Source organism: Delphinus delphis, chromosome 2 (genome assembly GCF_949987515.2).
Source record: "Delphinus delphis chromosome 2, mDelDel1.2, whole genome shotgun sequence".
Lineage (NCBI taxonomy): Eukaryota > Metazoa > Chordata > Mammalia > Artiodactyla > Delphinidae > Delphinus > Delphinus delphis.
In genome coordinates this window covers 72,167,723-72,187,865 of record NC_082684.1, presented here as the reverse complement: position 1 = coordinate 72,187,865, position 20,143 = coordinate 72,167,723, and positions in this window count along the sequence as shown.

Sequence of the window (20,143 nt, the reverse complement as noted above, 5' to 3'; positions counted from 1 at the left end):
AATAAACAACCTAAACTTATACCTAAAGCAACTGGAGAAAGAAGAACAATCAAAACCCAAAGTTTGTAGAAGGAAAGAAATCATAAAGATCAAAGCAGAAATAAATGAAATAGAAACAAAGAAAATAGTACCACACCATTGTAAAGCAATTATACCCCAATAAAGATGTTAAAAAAAAAAAAAAAGAAAGAAAACAGTACCAAAGATGAATAAAATTAAAAGCTGGTTCTTTGAAAAGATAAACAATATTGATAAACCTTTAGTCAGACTAATCAAGAAAAAGAAAGGGAGAGGGCTCAAATCAATAAAATTAGACATGAAAAAGGAAAGTTAGAAAGGACACCACAGAAATACAAAGGATCATAAGAGACTACCACAAGGAACCATATGCCAATAAAATGGACAACGTGGAAGAAATGGACAAATTCTTAGAAAGGTATAACCTTCCAAGACTGAACCAGGAAGAAATAGAAAATATGATCAGACCAATCACAAGTAATGAAATTGAAATTGTGATTAAAGAACTGCCAACAAACAAAAGTCCAGGACCAGATGGCTTCGCGAGCAAATTCCATCAAACATTTAGAGAAGAGTTAACACCTATCCTTCTGAACCTATTTCAAAAAATTGCAGTGGAAGGAATACTCCCAAACTCATTCTACCCTCATTCTACCACCATCACCCTGATACCAAAACCTGACAAAGATACCACAAAAAAAGGAAATTACAGACGAATATCCCTGATGAACATAGACACAAAAATCCTCAACAAAATACAAGCAAACAGAATCCAACAACACATTAAAAGGATCATACACCATAATCAAGATTTTTCCCAGGGATGCAAGGATTTTTCAATATATGCAAATCAATCAGTGTGATACACCACATCAACAACTTGAAGAATAAAAACATATTATCTCAATAGAAGCAGAAAAAGCTTTTGACAAAATTCAACACCGATTTATGATAAAAACTCTCCAGAAAGTGGGCATAGAGGGAAAATACCCCAACATAATAAAGGCCATATACAACAAACCCACAACAAACATCATTCTCAATGGTGAAAAACTGAAAGCATTTCCTCTAAGATCAGGAACAAGACAAGGATGTCCACTCTCGACACTCTTATTCAACACAGTTTTGGAAGTCCTAGCCACGGCAATCAGAGAAGAAAAAGAAATAAGAGGAATACAAATTGGAAAAGAAGAAGTAAAACTGTCACTGTTTGCAGATGACATGATACTATACACAGAGAATCTTAAAGATATCACCAGAAAACTACTAGAGTTAATCAATGAATTTGGTAAAGTTGCAGGATACAAAATTAATGCACAGAAATCTCTTGCATTCCTATACACTAACAACGAAAGATCAGAAAGAGAAATTAAGGAAACAATCCCATTCACCATTGCAACAAAAAATAAAATACCTAGGAACAAACCTACTTAAGAAGGTAAAACACCTGTACTCAGAAAACTATAAGACATTGATGAAAGAAATCAAAGATGACACAAACAGATGGAGAGGTATACCATGTTCTTGGATTGGAACAATCAATATTGTGAAAATGATTATACTACCCAAAGCAATCTACAGATTCAGTGAAATCCCTATCAAATTACCAATGGCATTTTTTACAGAACTACAACAAAAAAATCTTAAAATTAGTATGGAGACACAAAAGGCCTCGAATAGTCAAAGCACTCTTGAGGGAAAAAAATGGAGAAATCAGACTCCCTGACTTCAGACTATACTACAAAGCTACAGTCATGAAAACAGTATGGTACTGGCACAAAAACAGAGATATAGATCAATGGAACAGGATAGAAAGCCCAGAAATAAACCCATGCACCTATGGTCAATTGATCTATGACAAAGGAGGCAGGACTATACAATGGAGGAAAGACAGTCTCTTCAATAAATGGTGTGGGGAAAACTGGACAGCTACATGTAAAAAGATGAAATTAGAACACTCTTTAACACCATACACAAAAATATACTCAAAACGGATTAAAGACTTAATGTAAGACCAGACACTATAAAACTCTTAGAGGAAAATATAGGAAGAACACTCTTTGACATAAATCACAGAAATATTTTTTTTGACCCACCTCCTAGGGTAACAGAAATAAAAACAAAAATAAACAAATGGAACTTCATGAAACTTAAATGCTTTTGCACAGCAAAGGAAACTATAAACAAGATGGAAAGACAGCCCTCAGAATGGGAGAAAATATTTGCAAATGATGTAACATACAAGGGATTAGTCTCCGAAATTTACAAACAGCTCATGTGGCTCAACACCAAAAAAACAAAAACCCAATCAAAAAATGGGCAGAAGACCTAAATAGACATTGCTCCAAAGAAGACATACAGATGGCCAAGAAGCACATGAAAAGATACTCAACCTCACTAATAATTAGAGAATTGCAAAAGAAAGCTACAATGAGATATCACCTCACACCAGTCAGAATGGCCACCATCAAAACAATCTACAAACAATAAGTGCTGGAGAGGGTGTGGAGAAAAGGGAACCCTCTTGCACTGTTGGTGGGAATGTAAATTGATACAGTCACTATGGAGAACAGTATGGAGGTTCCTTAAAAAACTAAAAATAGAATTACCATATGACCCAGCTGTCCAACTACTGAGTATATACCCAGAGAAAACCATAATTGAAAAAGACACATGCACCCCAATGGTCATTGCAACACTATTTATACTACCAGGTCATGGAAGCAACCTAAATGCCCATCAACAGATGAGTGGATAAAGAAGCCGTGGTACATATATACAATGGAATATTACTAGGCCATAAAAAGGAATGGAATTGGGTGATTTGTAGAGACGTGGATGGACCTAGAGACTGTCATACAGAGTGAAGTAAGTCAGAAAGAGAAAAACAAATATTGTATATTAATGCATATATGTGGAATCTAGAAACATGATACAGATGAATCGGCTTACAAGGCAGAAAACAGAAACACAGATGTAGAGAACAAACGTATGGATACCAAGGGGGGAAAGAAGGGGGCAGAGGGTGGTGGCTTTGGGAAGAATTGGGAGATTGGGATTGACAAATATACAGTAATATGTATAAAATAGATAACTAATAAGAACCTGTGATATAAAAAGGGTTCCCTTTTTATATTTTACTATATTTTATATTTTACTATTGATTTCTCTTTTATGAGTGCTAGTATTTGCCTTATATATTGGGGTTCTCCTATGTTATGTGCATATATATTTACAATTGTTATATCTTCTTGGATTGATCCCTTGATCATTATGTAGTCTCCTTCTTTGTCTCTTATAACAGTCTTTATTTTAAAGTCTATCTTGTCTGATTTTAGTATTGCTACTCCAGCTTTCTTTTGATTTCCATTTGCATGGAATACCTTTTTACATCCCCTCACTTTCAGTCTGTATGTGTCCCTAGATCTGAAGTGGGTCTCTTGTAGACAACATATATAAGGGTCTTGTTTTTGTATCCATTCAGCCAGTCTGTGTCATTTGGTTGGAGCATTTAATCCATTTACAGTTAAGATAATTATCGATATGTATGTTCGCATTTCCATTTTCTTAATTGTTTTGAATTTGGTTTTGTAGGTCTTTTTTCTTCCCTTCTTTTGTTCTCTTCTCTTGTGATTTGATATCTAACTTTAGTGTTGTGTTTGGATTCCCATTTCTTTTTTTGTGTGTGTATCTATTGTAGATTTTTGGTTTGTTGTTACCCTGAGGATTTGATATAGCAGTGTGTGTAAAAACAAGATTGTTTTGTGTTGCTGGTATTTTAATTTCAAATGCATTTCCAATATCCGGAATTTGTGCCCTCCTCTTCTCAAACTTCCTGCTTTTGATTCATATTTGTGTGCAGATGATTTCCTGCCTTTATGTTTGCCTTTACCAGTTAGCTTTTCCATTTGTAATTTTCTTGTTTCTAGTAATGGCTTTTTCTTTTCTGCTTAGAGAATTTCCTGTAGCAATTGTTGCAAATCTGGTTTGGTGGTTCTGAATTCTCTTAGCTTTTGTTTGTCTGTAAAGCTTTTGATTTCTCCACTGAATCTGAATGAGATACTTGCTGGTACAGTATTTTTGGTTGTAGCTTCTTCCCTTTCATCACTTGAAATACATCTTGCCACTCCCTTCTGACCTGCAGAGTTTTTGCTGAGAAATCAGCTGATAACCTTATGGGAGTTCCCTTGTATATTATTTGTTGTTTTTCTCTTTTTGTTTTTAACAATTTTTCTTTATGTTTAATTTTTGTCAGTTTGATTACTATGTGTCTCAGCATGTTCCTCCTTGGGTTTATACTGCCTGGACTCTCTGTGCTTCCTGGACTTCGGTGACTGCCTTTCCCATGTTAGGTAAGTTTTCAGCTCTTATCTCTTCAAATATTTTCTCAGGGGTACCAGAAGGAGAAGAGAGAGAGAAGGACCTGAGAAAGAAGCTGCAAATGTTGGTGCATTTAATGTTGTTCCAGAGGTCTCTTAGACTGTCTTCATTTCTTTTCATCCTTTTTTCTTTATTATGTTCCATGGCAGTGATTTCCAACATTCTGTCTTCCCAGTCATTTATCTGTTCTTCTGCCTCAGTTATTCTGCTATTGATTCCTTCTAGTGTATTTTTCACTTCAATTATTGTATCGTTCATCTATTTGTGTTTTAGTTCTTCTAGGTCTTTGTTAAACATTTCTTGTATCTTCTCAATCTGTGCCTCCATTCTTTTTCTGAGATCTTCAGTCATCTTCACTATCATTACTCTGAATTCTTTTTGTAGTAGATTGTCTATCTCCACTTCACTTAGTTTTTCTTCTGGGGTTTTATCTTGTTCCTTCATCTGGGACATATTCCTCTGCCATCTCATCTTGTCTAACTTTCTGTGATTATGGTTTCCCTTCCATAGGCTGCAGGGTTATAGTTCTTCTTGCTGCTGCTGTCTACCCTCTGGTTGATGAATGTGTCTAAGAGGCTTGTGGAGGCTTTGTGGTGGGAGGGCTGGGTTCCTGCCTGCTTGCAGGTGGAGCTGGGTCTTGTCCCTCTGGTGAGCAGAGCCGTGCTCAGGAATACTTTAAGCAGCCTGTCTGCTGATGGATGGGGCTGTGTTTCTGCCCTCTTGGTTGTTTGGCCTGAGGCTTCCCAGCACAGCATCATACAGCCTGTTGGGTGGGGCTAGGTCCTGGGGGATAAATGGTCCAGGAGGGCTCACACCAGAGCTGCTGCTGTCAGTGTCTTTGTGCCTGCAGTGAGCCACAGCTACCCCCCACCTCTGCAGGAGGTTCTCCAATACTAGCAGGTAGGTCTAGCCCAGTCTCTCATGAGGTCACTGCTTTATTCCCTGGGTCCTGGTGCACACTAGAGTGTTTGCCCTCCAAGAGTGGAGCTTCTGTTTCCCTCAGCCCTGTGGAATTCCTGCAATCAAACCCTGCTGGCCTTCAAAGCCAGATTCTCTGCAGGCTTCTTCTCCCATTGCCAGATGCCCAGGCTGGGAAGCCTGACGTGGGGCTCAGGACTTTCACTTCTGTGGGACAACTTCTGTGGTATAATTATTTTCCAATTTATGGGTCATGCACCCAGCAGGTATGAGATTTGATTTTATCGTGATTGTGCCCCTCCTACCATTTTGTTATGGCTTCTTCTTTGTCTTTGGGTGTAGGGTATCTTTTTTGGTAGGTTCCGGCATTTCTTTTGTTGATGCTTGTTCAGCAGTTAGTTGTGATTTAGGTGTTTTTGTAAGAAAGGGTGAGCTCACATCCTTCTACTCCACCATCTTGCTCTCAAGTCCCCTGAAAAACCACCTTTAATATTCTAAATAATCCATAGCAAGAATCCTTTATTTTCCATCGCAAGTCTCAGAAATTCCAAATATATTTGGTACATAGGGTAAAATATACCTTTCTCTCTCTCCTGTAGCCTTGTTTATTGAATGTGTGTGAGGAGGAGGAAGTGGGGGTAATGGTGGGAAGAGAACTTGACTAATTATGCTTATTTGAAAAATGAATGCTAATTCAATTAAGTGGAAAGAAAAGGAAAAAGAACCATCAGTTGAATATAATAATATCTTATGAAAAAATGAAGGAATTAGTAAAAATTAAGTACTTAGCATAGCATTTGCCATAATAGACAATCAACAAGTTTCCTACCTTCACTTTCCCTTTTCTAGATTCCAAATATAGTTTCCAAAACTTGAACAGAGGCAAGAAGTTTCAACTCTACTGGAAAAATAAACAAAAAATTGTGAAATTCATAACTTTTTCACAGTTGCAATCTCACAGAAGACAAAAGAAATAATGCAAAAAATAAACCTTATATGGGATATTCTTTTGTTCAACAAGGAAAATAAAACAGGTTTAATTCAAACGTTCAGGAACTTGGGTAGGTGTTCATGATAATGAGCAGATAAAGCTAGATGTGGTTAGATGTATAAATGGTGTAATGAAGTGAAAGTATGTGGCTCTGGAGTTAGACAGATGTGGAAAATTTATTTAATCTCTCTGAGTTTTAAATTCTTCATCAGCAAAATAAGAATGCCAACTTTTAAGGTCATTATAAGGATTAAATGAGATACTGTTGGTAACATCTAGGTAATACCTAGTAAATGCAAACAACTCCATTTACTCTGCTTTCTTTTCAGATTAGGAACATACATTTCAAACAGTTTAAAGAAAAGATTAATATGGCACCATGATAAGAGACTTTGGGAAAGAATGTAGCTTATACAAAAGATTCTGAAAAATGGCATCGGGATTACACAATTGCAAATGGTCCATGAGAAAAACAAAGGCATTCAAAGAAGTCCTGCAGTTGCTCAGAGGGTATACGATTAGTTTAATTTTTTTACTGATGCGAGTAATTTGGAAGAGGGATACAAAACCAAGAATACACACAAAAGATTGGCATTAACCTATGAATTATTTAAAAAGGTGAACACTCAAAATGATCTGAGACTTGGTGGGTGAAGCATTCAAAGAGAAAAGAAAACAAGAATTTTAAATTCATATTCTCAGCAGCATGATTAACAAGGAAGTGAGGGATGTACCTGATGCTTAGGGAAAAGGATCTTGGGACATCAGATGTCTGAGAGGAAGCAAACGAATAATCACCTTCAGGAATGTGAATGGCCTTCACACTAGGTGTGGAAAAACAGGATGAAGAGGCATTATACCTTAGGATAAGAGAGGAAAAACTTGAAGAGTAACATTCCATTTTAACTCAAGTAGATATTTATCCCCTACCAGGCATGTAGAGATATGCTGGCAATAAAATTGAAACAGTTATAATTTCTGTTTTTGTGGAGCTTAGAATCTAGTGGGGAGACAATAAATAAAAAATTATATAGATAAATATATACAGCTTAAGTCTGAAAACTGTCAGGACAGAAATATTTCAAAATTCAATTTGTTTTAGATTTTATAAAGGCTATATATATATATATATATATATATATATATATATATATACTATGTATTCAAAACAAAACCAACAGCAGGGCCTGGAAGGACACCCCATAATCAATGACATTAAAATTTCTCCAGTAAAATGTAGGAATAATCACCAAAAGTGAGATTAAAAACTATGAATATCATTACAGTTTATGTATATAGAAATAAACAATAAATGAAATAGAGATAGAGATGATAAGCATTTTGTTGCTTTTTAATTCTAATTTTTTTGAAGTTTCAAACATATACAGATACAAACCAATTAGATTTGTGTTATACATTCCATAAATGTTTACAATATCTGTTTGCATGAGGGTCTCAAAGAAAGGGCTACATCAGTGTGAAGGGTAGTGGAATATGCCATCCCAAAATATGTGATTTGGGCATAAGGATTATTTTGAGCTGAAGGCAATTGAGGAGAAAAAGATACAAGAAAAGCTCTCTTCTCTCTATTTGCCTAAAAGCAGAACATACATTTGTAAAGGTGTCCTCCCTCCCCTCTCTACCAGGAAAAACAAAACTACCCTTATCAGCCCAGGGACCACACCAAAGGAATTTGCCTAACAAACTTCAGTAACTAACCCTTATCTTTGATTAGTTCCCCCATATATTTACCTTCCCACAATTTGCCAACTTAGAAACTCAAAGTCCTTTGTCATGGCAATTCTCTACAAATTTATTGTGTTTTGTGTTGTTTTTGTTAAAATGCTATATAAGCCGGAGTTCTAACTACCCCCTTTGAATTACTCATCTCTGAGTGTTCCCATGTGTACTGTGCTATGCACATGTTAATAAATTCCTCTTTGTTTTTCTCTAGCTAATTTGTCTTTTGCCAGTCTAACTTACAGGGCACCAGCCAATAAATCTAAGATGTGTGGAGAGAAAATACTTTTTTCCTCTCCTACAAGTGTCACAATTGTCATTTATATTAGTTTGGAGTGGGACAGAGTAAAACTCTGTAGTCACAGGGCTGAATGACTCATTGAGAGAAATTAAATGTCAAAACATTTCTTTTTACAGGAAGTTCAAGAGAGAGATTTGTGTCCAAAAATGATAAAATTTCAGATTTTTTTTCCATGATAGCTTTCTTGCAAGGGGCTTATGCTGCTAGAAAATATTTCTTGTCCACATAGTAACACACAGATTAACTGTGTACTTCTTCCAAATATCTCATGCTGGCTTTCTCAATTCTCACCATCTTCAGTTGGTGTGTGCCCACAGTGTTGCCTTCTAGGAAATTTATCACTCATATCTTATCCTGTTGATGTTCTCTCATGGGCTATGTTTAAATTTTTTGTAGGAACAGAGCACCAGTCCATTAGCATTATAAACTTGCTCAGGAAGCAGGTTTTTTCCCCCAGATATTCTGTCAAATCCATCAATGCAATTTTCAGCTGCATCATAATTTATGTAAACCCCTTTCCAACAGATTTTCTGAAACTTTATGCCACGATACTCCTTAAATTTTGTGTAGACAACTTTCTAAATCATCCTTTCATCTTCAATTTTCTGTTTTGCTTGTTGCATTCTAGCTTGTTCATGACCAACAAACCAGTTAATACCTATATTCTCCTAATGTCAAACTCACTTGATAAGTGAATGGTTATTTTAGGTTTTGCCATGTGCATTTTATTTTTATGTTTTATTGTTTTTTATTTATCGTGGTCACTAAAATCCTTCAACAACTTGTCTTTCTCTATTTTTAAGTCTTACGTGCTACCCTACCCTTCAAAAATATGCTTCGTAGCTGTACCACACTGAAGCATCTACAGTAGCTACAACTCTATGTGACTGATATTGACAGATGCTCCCTTTCTTCTTCTCACTGTTAATCACATCACTTCTTAGTGCAATAACACTCAAAGTCACAAAATAGAAAAAAAAAATGCCACAAAATATTTGTTGTCCACAGAGGCATCTGGGATGTGGTAGTGGCATTGAGACATAACTAATGGCTTGCATCAGTTCAGGTTAAAAGAGGAAGTTAGCACAAACTTTAAGAGAAAACTTAAGTGGTTCAAAGCATTTTAGGTCTTGGGATTTGGGGATACTGTGGGATCTTTTAACCCAACTGTTTACATGTCTAGGTCCATATGAGTTATATCTCATGGGCTGAAATAATTTGCAATGCAATCTATGTCACTGTTTAGGATATTTGAAAAATTATAGTTATTTAAGATGATAATTAGGACCGGAAATATGCAAAAGTGATCAGTCTCCAAAAGGAGGAAAAGTATATTGCAGACAAAAATTACAGAAAAGAATTTTGAGTGTCTACCATTGACCACACTCTCAGTCTTCTGAGGACCAACAAGTCCACATCTCAGGGGATGCTGGAGCAGAGGTTGATTTGCTCATGAGGTTGTTTTGGACTCAGCTCCCAAACTGAACGCTCCTTTCAGTCTGTCTACTCTGTAGCTGACCAATTGATTCATTTCCCCCCGTGCCCACTATTTTGCTTCTGTCATTTTCTAGATATGGATGCTCTATTCTCCTACAATTTCAACCTCCTTCAAACCACTGCTTCATTTTGCAGTCCAGGCTATTCCTGTCTTTACCACTCATGCATTTCACCCTGAATGATCACTGCTTAGCCCCAGGACTCTTCTTATATGATTTGTTCCCCATTAGCAGACCAAGACTTGAAGCCCATTGTACCCTGAGCCTACCCCTCAATCTAGGCTGCAGCTTCCAGTTGGTCCTATGTCAGAAAGTAAACACATCGACAGTCAGCACAAGTGTGCCCAGGTACTCATACCAAATTTCCTTCCTCCCTCTGCCCTGCCTCCTTCTTTTGGATTGCTATGGCATTATAAGGTGGTAGATCAAAGAACTGTGATCAAAATCAATGTACAAATTCATCCACAATATCTTGTAGAATGAAATAGTAAAATGCTCTTCAATAATTGTTTCCTTTATGGGCTTTCACATGCTGTCCAGTATTAACAACTGGACCCCTAAATATGTTGCTGCCCATGTTTATATCAATAACTTAAACAGGAACATAAAAACAACATTTATAAAGTATGCAAATGATACGAATTACAGGACATGACAAAGTAAAGATTGGGGCAAAGTAATAAAATAACATTTAGTGAGGATAAATGTTAATGCTATTTGGTACCAAAAATATGTATAAACTCATTAACATGAAAAAATAATTTAGCCCAGGATCCATCAGACAAGTTAATGCCCTTAACAGTATCTTCGGTCAGTAACTTTTCTAGTTTTTAAACCATTGCTGATAGGTAGCTCACTATTGCCCATAATAGCCTATGCCACTTTTGAAAAAAATCTAATGGTAAGACAATTCTTCCTACTATGGGGTTAAATTTCACCTTGTTTTAACATATATTAGTTTAACTTCTACCTTTCGATAGCAGCTATTCAGACATTTGAAGAGAGCTCTCAAAAGAAATAGCTATCACGTCATTTTTTCCTTATGCTTCTTCCCAGTTCCTCCTAAGACATCTCCTTAAATCTCCTAACTATTCTTGTCCTTCACCCCAGAAATACTACAGTATATCAAAATGTTTCAAAGTGCAGGATACCGAAATCAACACATCAAGAGGACATGATTGCCAGTTGACCCACGAACTGGACCTGGACAATGGGAGTCTCCTTCCCCCTCCCCTGTCCTTGGAATGTGTGTTCTGACCACTGTTCGCATAGTCAGAGCTGTTTCAAGGGTGCAGCCTTGAGAGAGTAAGGTGTTGTTGAGACCATCTGGACTGTGACTGCGACTGAACCTAGTTAAGGCCTCTCTATTAACTTCTAAAATTCTGACAGGTTGATGCAGAGATCTACTCATCTTGTGGCTGCTCAAGACAAGCCTTGTACATAGTTCCCTTTCTCATTGAAGCTGCCACCTACCAATCTGGAGTGGTCTGCCTCTTTCTTGGGTCTCTCTTGCTGTCTGTATGCGGATCAGTTTCAGATTTCACTGGAAAGCTCTTAAGGTTGCGAACCAACACACATATTTCAGGTGGGAGCTTATAAGCACATAATAGAATATTATTTTATCTCCTTTTTTCTGAATATTTTATCTATTAATAAATATAATCTTATGATACATAAAGGCAGGGTAGGAAAGACCTAGTTGGGATATATACACACACACACATATATATACACATACATGTATATATATGTATATGTGTGTGTGTGTATATATATATATATATATATATATATATATATACACACACACACATATATATGAGAAAATGTCTGAAGTTCTTAACTGACTTCAAGCTTACTATGAGCCAGTTCTGTGATACAGCTGATCAACCATTTAAGCAAATTCAATGGCATTAGTAGAGGTATGATATCTAGACTTTAGAAATTAATATCCTTGTTACACACTGCATTGATTATACCATACCTGGAATATTGTTTCCATTCTTAGAAAATATTTACTCTTGGGATCTTGACAAACCAGCATGCATTCAGAAAACAGCGGTCAGGAAGATAAGGGCAGTCTCCTAACCAGGTGACATGAAGAACTGCTGGTGTAACATGGCATCTCAGGTCAGGAAGGAACTCACCAGGGATGGCTGCCATCAAAACTCTGAAGCGCGACACCTGGAAGAGAGTCGTTTATTGTGGTCATTCCATAAAGCAGACTAGACAAATGGGTGAAAGCTACAGAGAGGCAGGATTTAGAATAGGTGCTTTGACATGTGGTAAATTCGCAGTCACTGCAAGTATTCAGGTAGAGGTGGATTTCTATTTAGCAAGAATAATGTGTTATGGATTCAGACATTAGATGACAGTTTGAGTAAATCTATAATTTCCCTTCAAAAGCTAAGCTTCTAGAATTTCTAATACCAAAGTTTCCCATCAGTTCAAGAAAGAAAACCAGGTATATGGGCAGTGAGGTGACATAGAGGCAGAAAACGAAAGCTATATATGCATCATGCAATGCTCCTTTGAGACGGAGAAAAAGAGCTGGTCTGTAGCATTAGCCCGTCCTTTCCCCTGGTCCACTATGATGCTAACCTCTGGCAGGTCATTTCCTACCAACCTCTTCTGAGACTTCGGACCACTCTGCCCCATACCTCCTGGTGTCAGATGCTCTTCAACAGCGAGAAGCAACAGGGAGGAGGGATTTAATTCCCTCCATTAATTAACTTACATTCTAACCTCTGGAGGCCCTTTTGATAGTGTTTTTTCTATATTAAGTTATAATTTTTGATGAAATATTAGAGGTCATTTAAATCACTAAGAAAATTATGTATGTTAATATACATCCATGCATGCATTTAATCAAGCATATACAAACATTTATTTCAAGTGTCATTCTCAAGTCATTTCTCGAAGCAGGCAAAAGGCAAGATTTTTCACTTCTCTGTTCTTATTTAGTAAGTTAGAAATTGAATTAGTAAAAATGGAAGTTAGGTATGAAATAATAAAAATGTAAGATTCTAAGCAGATGATAAATTGGATAGGCCAGTGAAGAATAAAAGTTCTGAGAAACACTCATGTACCTAACAGTCAATATGATTTATAATAATTTAAAGATATTAGGTGTTAAAGAAGTATTACAATAAGTATTTGATGTTCCTGTCCTTTTTTAAAAAATGGCTTGCCTGGTAGTAAACAAGTATTATAGGTGTTTCTTTCTTCTTTACAGAAAAAGCAAAAAACTGTTATACCAAGTAGCTGGTAGATTTAATATTAGATAATGATTTAAGAGTTTCCATAAAGTGAGAAAGGCTGAAGTCATTACCATTTTAACCGTGTCTTGGTATGTATTAATAAGGAGACTATAAAGATATAAACCCCTTAAGCAATCCATATAGAAAGAAGTGCTTATGGGTACAGGTCTTTGGTACTTGACCATCAGTTTCCCAAAAGTAGTGTTGGTGAGAAATACTAGAGAGATAAAGTGTATGAACAGAGAACTCAGGTATGATTTTCACGCTGTGGCAGCTCTGCTTCTCTTCTTTAAGCCAACAACAAAGAAAAACGGCATTGTTCTGCTACATGCACCTCAAGTAACAGGTGCTCTCTAGATGAACAGTAATGATGCCTCAAGAATTAAATAAGGACAACACTGTGGGATGGCAAATAAGAAAGAGAATGTAACGGGATAGTCATGATTGGCTATTATAAAACCTATGCGCCAATATTTTGCTTATAAGATGATGCATCGATAGTTCACTCTCAGTTGAATTAGTAAATCTGAATAAATTGTATTGGAATGCTCACTCACCAAACTCATTTTCTGCAGTGGCATAGACTGCATGTTTTTGGTATATTTGATAAAAACAGTGGAGCTAACTGATCATGAGATTCCACTGAGCAGAAATATTTCCGGAACAAACACGGCCAAGAGAAATCAGTATGTCTGTCTGATTAAGGACCTGTAACAAATTTGAAAATTGCGATGCATCAAAGTGAAACTCATCATTTCGGTGACAGGCATGGCTGTGCGTGCACTAGTTAAACAAAGTATTGGGGTTTGTTATGCACTGGCTGCTTTTGTTAGTTCAGAATAGAGTCATCCTGGATACCTATGGCAAAAACTGAGAACTTTTTTTTCTAATACTAGTGATAGATAATTTTAAATATTTATAAGTGAACATGTATTACTATGAATAATAAGAAAACAGGAAAGATAACAGAACATCTACTAATATTCTGCTCAAATTTAGTAACATAGAAGCCTGCAGCCTTATTTGCTACACAGTGTGACCAACGAGATAAGGTTTGGAGCTAAATTATGTTGTAAGTACACTACATAACGGTATAGAATGTCCAGTACATCATTCTCCTCTACTGTACTTTCCACTTTACCTCTGTTTTTTGTTTGTTTGTTTGTTTTCCGGTACACGGGCCTCTCACTTTTGTGGCCTATCCCGTTGCGGAGCACAGGCTCCAGACGCGCAGGCTCAGCAGCCATGGCTCACGGGCCCAGCTGCTCCGCGGCATGTGGGATCTTCCCGGACCGGGGCACGAACCCGCGTTCCCTGCATCAGCAGGCGGACTCTCAACCACTGCGCCACCAGGGAAGCCCCCTCTGTTTTTTCTCCTTGTCTTCCCCAAGTCCTGAATGCTTCTGATGTGTGGCAGCATCTATTCGTAATGTATTTCAAAGCCAGAAGCACATATCTGCTCGCTAAAGCACGTTAGTGTCCCCAGAGTCCTATATTACCTTTCAGTTCCCTTCTGAAATCATTACCAAATATTCCTTCTATCTCTTGACTCTTCAGCTCCAATTTCGCTTTTGCTAATTTCATCCCAGGACAAAGACAGACCATGATCTAGTGGTTAGACCACGAGGTGTGGCAGGAGCTCATTTGGAGTCTCTGGTTCCCTTGAAGGGACTGATTCGCCGCATGGCCCTGGGCAAGTTACTTAGCCTCCATTGCCCCTCATGAACCTGAGTCTTAATAACACCTACCTCACCAGGGGTTGTGAGAATTCATTAATAAGCTATCATTATCAGTCTTCATTATGCACCTCTGTGCAACCCCAAACAATCCCTCTTGTTCTAATTGAGCAGTACAGTGTGTCTGTTTTCCTGTGGTTTTATTTTTTGTGTGTGGGGAGGGACCATTGTGTGCTCCCCTCTACTGCTCAAGACAGCTATTAGAACCAGACCATTTTATCTGAGTAATTCAGCTTTGTGGAATTTTTTAAGTCATACAGCAACCTAGATGTTGACACTGAGAAATTAAAATGATAATTATTAGGCTGGGTTCCCATCCATTGCAAAGTGATGGGCTCATTTTTCTCTCTTCAAAACTGCCAGCTAGCTGGCCTCTTTGCTTCTCAAAGCAGCAAAGTTTTACAGAACCGAGGAACATTACCCAAGCCACAGTGCAATAACTCTAATAAACTGCACCTGTAGATGACTCGCTGGTTTATTTATATACTGTATCACAGGTCATTAACAGAAAATAACCCACTGAGATACAACATTCTTGTTTACAGTGAGGTTCTGGTGGTGACAGCAGGAATATAAAACACAAAATCAACAGGGAACACTGAACTAATAAAAAGACAAGGGTCTATAAAGCATAGAAAAAAAACAAAGCCAACTGTGCAGGCAAAAATAAAATAAAATAAACTTCCATCGTAAAACAATCAAAAGCTATGGTATATTTATAGAGACCGGGGAACCCAAAGACCTACTGAGTGGGAATATTTATGGGTGTCAGATTGAAAGTCGGGAAATCTGTGTGCTGTTGGGAAGGAAAGCTTGATCGGTTAGATATATCCTTAGAAAAACAGATTTGTTTCCCCTTCTTTCAGTTGTCCTTATCAAACTTTCCAGCCAATAGGCTTTTGGCTATCTTAGTTATTAGGTTCTGGACAATTTTTAAAGACTTTATTGGATTTGTCACAATATTGCGTCTGTTTTAGTTTTTGATTTTAAGAAGAACCTAATATTAGGTTATTAGCTTATTAATGAAGAACCTAATAACTTTCAAAAAGTTAATGTATGTTGAGTTTAGAAAATGCTTGCCAAGAAATTTTTATGCTAAAAAGTAAAATTTTGACCACACTTTCACTATCATGCCACTTCTCAACCTTTATTGCTAAGAATGATGGAGCCTTTCTTTACAAGGGGTTGATCACTGGTAGGTAGTATAACTTTAAGTTTTATTGAGACCATTTGCTTTGATAAAACTTCCCTACTCCTGAATCAAAGTATTTGAAATTTTATACTTTAATTTTATATTTAATGTTACATCCCTCTACCACTCATCTCTTAAATGCTAATACTTTTAAGGTGAATGATGCAAAATTTACAACAAATGTTATTATAAAAAACATTTAGGTGATTCTGGAAGAAAAGAAAAATAAGGGAAGGGAAGGAGGGAGGAAAGAAGGAAGGGAGGGAGGAAAAAAGGGGAAAAGGCAAAAAGAGGGAGAGAGAGAAGAAGGAAGGCAGGGAGGCAGGCAGCTGAGTTGGACTCTGAAAAGCACGTCTCAGTCATTCCTGAGACTAGTTTTGACCATAGCACTTTCAATGTGGATACAGTGACAGTAATGCAAACAGCACCTGATTTTAATCAAATTATCTAGAGAGTTACTGCACAACAATTCTTAATCATCCTGTAACACAGCTGAAGTTAGTCTTATTGCTTCCAGGTTCCTATGTTTTTGCCTCTTCAACAAAAGCATCTAGTTTTGTAACAAATATTATTTTCTACTGTGTGCAAAACAAATGAAAAGAATAAGATGAAATCCATCTCCTAGGAACTTGTCATTTATTCAGAAGCTAAACTCCATGAAGGCAGTGACTGTTTTGCTCACCACTGTATCCCCAGCACTTAGAATAACTCCAAGCATGTGGTAAATGGTCAAAAAATATGTGTATATGTCTTAAATGAAGGAATGAGTGAATGAATGAATGAATGAAATAGAGATGAGAAACAACATTAGGGCTATAGAAATCTAAGGACAGGAAGAATGTTTGTATATAAAGAATCCAGTTCAATGTCTGTCAAATATAATTGTTCAATTAAATAGTAGCTGTTCATTTTTTAAAATGGAAACTAATATTATTGGAAAATTATTTGTGTTGGAAGTAGCAAACTTCCTGAGTCAACAAGCGAAGTTTGCTTTAAGGACTTCCCTGGCGGTCCAGTGGCTGACTTCACCTTCCAATGCAGGGGGTGTGGGTTCGATCCCTAGTCGGGGAGTTAAGATCCCACGTGCCTCGCAGCCAAAAAATCAAAAACTAAAACAGAAGCAATATTGTAACAAATTCAGTAACGTCTTTAAAAATGGTCCACATCAGAAAACCAAAAAAAAAAAAAAAAAAAAGAGATAGAGAGAAGGTTGGTTTAGGATGAATAAAGATTACCAAGGGAAAGCAATCTAAGTAGAGAAAAATCATATTATATGGGGAACCAAGAGGTCAAAAATGCATTGTACGTACTCTATGCAGGTAAGTGTTGCTATCATCTCTAAAATGATCACCGGTCAGGGCTTCCCTCGTGGCGCAGTGGTTGAGAGTCCGCCGGCCGATGCAGGGGACTATGGGTTCGTTCCCCGGTCCGAGAAGGTCCCACATGCCGTGGAGCGGCTGCTCCCGTGAGCTATGGCCGCTGAGCCTGCGCGTCCGGAGCCTGTTGCTCCGCAACGGGAGAGGCCACAACAGTGAGAGGCCCGCGTACCGCAAAAAAAACAAAAACAAAAACGATAAAATGATCACTGGTCAGCCCATCTGCAATACTGGAAGTTTTTATGAAATGCCATTTTTAAGATGATATGGAATCTTTAGCTAATAAAAGCCACAGATACTGAAAATAGGCCAATCCTTATAAATTCATTAATTATTTACACGTGCCTTTGGAAACTATTTAAGCAAGAGTGGCCCCAGCTTTGAAAGATTAGAAGGAGTAGTTTGTGCTGACTTGCGGCAGTCTTTTCTTCACAGTTTTGAGAGTAATCAACCAAGATGGTGCCAATTTATTAAAAAAGAGAGCCAGAAAACAAACTTTAGTGCACCAGGGTACAGGCTCTGTGAAGTGGTTCTCCGGTAGGAATCCCAGTGATTATCACAGGGAATGGAAAATTGCAAGCATGCGATATATTGGAATAAATCAAGGAGCGGCCTGCTTTCCTTTTCACAGGCAGAAATTGAAGCCTAGAGAACTTAGGCGACTAGCTTAGAGGCACAGAGCTTGTTAGTGGCAATATTAGGCCAACACTTCTGATTCTTGGCTCAGTGTTTGATCTGTTTCCCTTTGTTTATTTTAGCTTATAGTGATTCCATTAAAGGAACTGGACCCACTATCAGCTGCTCTCTAGACATTTTCCCGATTTGAGTCTTTAGCTATGAGACATACATCTCTATTCTTGTTTCTAGTGAGAGATGAACTGGCATCCGTGTGCTTGTTTCTGAGGAGGAAATCATTTTGAGTTGAAACACAGCCAGACTGAGGAAGTCCTGCTGAGTCTGAGGGAAGTTCACTCATCCTTCGCAAATGCTCTGGAAGGAAGAAAAAATAATTCTTGTCTTTGCAGTTTTAGCTAGCAAATATCGGGCAACAATCCATTGGATTATTTCCTATGCACCTGTATGTAAATAATCCGAATGGAACTGATTAACATTTAAATTCTAAGTTACTGAAGTATCCAAGGGGAAATTGATTAGATTGACTTGATTTGGTGCCAATATGGTAAATGCCTTAATGTTTTAAACAAATCAAGGCAGCAATCTGTAATGATTTTGAAACATCATACTTTTAAAAATCCTCATTTTGAAAGCTATAAGATAGTAACAGTCTCAGTTTGTTTTCCTTCTCCTTAGTATCAAATAAATTTTATGTTTATTTTCACAGACATGGAGATACTAGACGGGTCACTATCGTGTTCCTCTAGTGGATTATTTCTAACCCAAATGGCTTTTTTGTTGTTGTTTGCAGAAACCAAATGCCTCTGGGGGCTTAATGTGCTTGGAAAATATGTAAATGATGGCTTTCCCCTGTCAATCTGGGAGTTACAATTCAGTAAGCCCTTCATCCACATCATCTGTAGCGTAATAGCATTTTAATTTAGAATGAACCTTTTTGCTTAGCTCATACGTATCTTGCACATTTTAAGAGAAACTATTTACAGAGAAGTACAAAAGTCCCTAGAGACGCAACATCTCATTTTCAATTCTGTTGGCAGGAATACTAATTACATTATCACATATTCAGCAGCATTCAGCAAAATTATTTATTCATTCATCCTTAAGACCCGAGATGCCCACCAGGTCAGTTTCAATAAGCAGTACCTTGAGAATCTCTGCTGATGATACACACAGATAATTAGGTGTAGAGTTGTGAGAAAAATCTCACCCCCAAAAGCTCAGCCTTGGAGATTTGCCTGCTTCTTATTTCTTTGAGTGAAAGAGAAAATCCAGTTGATGCTAGAAATGAGGAAACATTTATCACCCAACTCTCTCATCTCCACAGGTCTGGTTTCTTAATTGAAGTTTGATTTTAGTTCTTAGAATAGCAAGTGAAGTTGCTGACAGTTAATGTTGAAATCAGGGTGAATGGTCTTCTAAGAAGATTGTCTTCAGTATGGTAAAAATACTCAGCATTTGGAACAACTTTGCTCCTCAGATGATTTTGAAAGTAAATATTTGTTTGTTTAATTCCACAAACCTTTGAAATCTTTAATAATCATTGTTTAACAACAATGGCTTATACTGTAGACCATCTTTTAGTAATCTTGCTCCATTGAGATGTAAAAGGAACTAGAGGAATGTAAACATGCATATTTTATTAATATGTCAGATATTTCCTAGTAGTAACAACTCAAAGGTCTAGAAAATTTGAATACCTGACAATGACTAGAGCTTAGAAGAAGATAGGCCCGTAACACACAAACAATGTGATCCCAGAAGTTGCCCAATTTCAGAAACGAATGGTAGTTTTGTTATTAAGCCAGATTTGCAGCAATGAAAACTGCTTTCTTGTCTACCTCACTCAAAAGGTGCAGAAAAAGTAAGGTTATCGTAAGACCACAGAGTAAATTCCTGGTGGGATCCTTAGAGTTTGTTTTTGAATCAGGTGTGGATTTTCTACCTTTTTGTCTCAGGGATTTGTAAATGACCTTGGACTGCAACATCTGGGCTAGATCCCATCCCATCCTGTGTCCCAAGTATACCTTCCCTTTAATGTAGGAAAATTCTATTTTCCCTCCCTACCATAAAGCTTAACAGAAATTCAGATGTAGGACAGG